The sequence below is a fragment of the Zootermopsis nevadensis genome, unplaced genomic scaffold (assembly GCF_977971745.1).
Source record: "Zootermopsis nevadensis isolate Lab colony 2312 unplaced genomic scaffold, Znev_1.0 Znev_ptg000036l, whole genome shotgun sequence".
In the NCBI taxonomy this organism is placed as follows: Eukaryota; Metazoa; Arthropoda; class Insecta; order Blattodea; family Termopsidae; genus Zootermopsis; species Zootermopsis nevadensis.
In genome coordinates this window covers 202191-205221 of record NW_028259168.1, presented here as the reverse complement: position 1 = coordinate 205221, position 3031 = coordinate 202191, and positions in this window count along the sequence as shown.

Below are 3031 nucleotides of genomic sequence, written 5' to 3'. Positions count from 1 at the left end.
TTTACAATTCGAATACGAAAAACATCTTTAAGAAAATATCGTGTTTTCGCTCCTTTTCTCGCGTGATGGTTGACTTCTTCGAATTTCTATTAGTGTCACTGCCGCGTTCTTGCAGTCGATGTCGAATGAGAAGCCATTTTACTGTCCTGCAGTAGCGACTGACTCCATAATAGACGGGAGAGGCAGTCATTAACTTTGAAAGGAACGAGGTAATTAATGCTCCTTCAGTTTTCAGGGACACACAGCGTCGTCCTTATTAAGACTGCGACATCCTGAACGCCGCGCTGCAAAGAAATCTCAAGGTGCAGTGGTTAGCACTCCTCCTCCCACATGGATCGCACTCAGCTAGGTTCTTGGTCCGTAGAGTCGATATTCCGATGTTTCTGTGCAAGTGTCACGACCACGTCCACTTTTTACTCGACGTAACACAAATTAAGAAGCAAAATTATTACCTTCCGCGGCGTCCACTTCTACACCCCCTCGCCCCTCTTTACCAGCGTCAATTAGAGCTTCTGTGTTTTATTCAGGCACTCCCAGCAGATTTACGTCATCAGCGCAGACCCATTGAATTTTGGTCTCGCCTGGTTCACTTGGACATTGCTAATTGCATGTTCTGACTCAAGGTTAAAAAGCAATGGAGATAAAGCATCGCCTTCTTTTAGAGCGTCTTGAATAGGAAACTGTCAGACATGTTTACCCGTACGGACTTTTCTATGGGGTTCATTTAAACACATTTTAATGAACCTGAATCACTTCATGGCTCTGCCAAACTCAATGAGAATATTTGAGAATGCTTCTCTCCTAACTGAATTATAGCCTTCCACTTTCCTGTGGAAATATGAGGTACTTGAAAGACTTTGCAAGCTTCAGTCTGAAATCAAGGGATTCGTGGATGGTGACGGTTCAGAAAGCTGATGAACCAGCGACATAATGCTCACATTAATTATCAAATCTTCCCGTATTCTGAGAGAAATTACCCACCAAGAAGAAGTACAGTCACAACTAAAAGCTTCCCAGCTCCTCTCGTGTTCTCGGTAAGTGTAAGCGACTGGCGCGAGTTTTGTTGATCTTGATCTGGGTTGGGCGCCATCGGTGCATGAGCCGTGAAGTAGAACCAGCCACGCCCCCTCCTTTGACGATCATGGGCCTCAGGCACTACAGTTGCATTTTATTTCGAATCCGCAGGTTAGGTCAGGTCAATAATTCTGCCTGTTGTTTTGTATGGGTGCGAAACATGGTCTCTCACTCTGAGGGAGGAACACAGATTACAGGTGTTTGAGAATCGGGTGTTGAGGAGGATTTTGGGCCTAGGAGGGAAGACGATGGGGCGTGGAGAAAACTGCATAATGACGAGCTTAAAAATCTGTACTCCTCCCTCAATATTGTCAGGGTGATTAAGTCGAGAAGAATGAGATGGGCTGGGCATTTAGCGCGCATGGATGGGACAAGAGGTGTGCACCGGGTACTGGTTGGGAAGCCTGAGGGGAAGAGATCACTGGGGAGACCTAGACGTAGATGGGAGGATAATCTCAGGCGGGATCTATGGCAGATAGGAGTTGAAGGAGACTGGATTTTGTTGGCCCAGGACAGGGTCCGGTGGAGGGCTTTGGTTAATTCGGTGATGAACCTTCGGGTTCGGTAAGCCATCTGGTTGGTTGGGTCCACTATTTGGGAAGCCTGAGGGGAAGAGACCCCTGGGGAGACCTAGACGTAGATAGGAGGATAATCTCAGGCGGGATCTATGGGAGATAGGAGTTGAAGGAAACTGGATTCTGTTGGCCCAGGACAGGGTCCGGTGGAGGGCTTTGGTTCGTTCGGTGATGAACTTTCGGGTTCCACTATTTGGGAAGCCTGAGGGGAAAAGACCTCTGGGGAGACCTAGACGTAGATGAGAGGATAATCTCAGGCGGGATCTATGGGAGATAGGAGTTGAAGGAGACAGGGTCCGGTGGAGGGCTTTGGTTAGTTCGGTGATGAACCTTGGGTTCCGTAAGCCATCTAATTACTAATTAGTTAGGTGGGTGTCGTATTTTACACAGCCCCCCGGTATTTGCCACCGGAAGGACGCATTGGGTTACCGCCGTAGCCACGCGTCGTCATTTTTATTGCGACAGGAAATACCAAGGTTCATCTCGGATGAGCTCGCGTGGCCATATAAGGTGTAGTGCCTAGCGTAAACCACGATGACGCCTGTCAGAATCGTACCATTCGGGCAATGTGCATAAAAAAGGGTTAAGAGCCCGCCAGTTCTTGTGGAGACGAGATGTAAAAAGACACCTTGTCGCCCAGATGTTCGTAATTCTTATCTTCTGCGAGTAACGTCTGGCCACTGCATTCAACTAATTGGCCGGAACGTGTCTGGTTGTATTTTGAGTTTTACTTGAGTTTAATTAATTTGATTTATGTGCCCTAATTACTTTCCTGGGTTAACTAATCATCGTTTGCTTTATCGTTACTCGTGTTATTAATTATTGTTTTCTTGGACTGTGACTAATTAGTGGGCAAGGCAAACTCTCTTGTCGCCTCCCTTAAAATTCATGTACAGAACAGTAATTATAGTGTAGCTAAGTCGGTTTGCACGTTCTCTGTCCTGAGGACGTGCAACGGCCGAATTGGCCACGGCGACGGAGGTAATTAAGTTCGTCGATTATCGTAGTTACGTACAGACACAAATATTGGTTAAAACATCTCAGATTCAATTCGCAATCGGCCTTTGGTTGACACATTGCACTTGGTGAGTTTCACTGAACTACGTTGGTAACACTTGATTTGCGTTTTCATTTTCACACGTTGGCTGTCGTGCCTGCCCTCCTCCTGCGTTCCTCAGGCCACTTATGCGTGAAATACACGAAGCATTTGCGTCTCCTGCCTTCCTATTAAAATCAGAATTGTTGATAGGAAAGACAAAAAACTTGGTCTTCGTAGTTGATGATCGTAACATTACAACAAATGTTGAACTGAGCCGTCATCCACTCTCACGCGCATGCGCCACCAACTCACAGCCACGCATGCGCGCGCATACAAATTACAA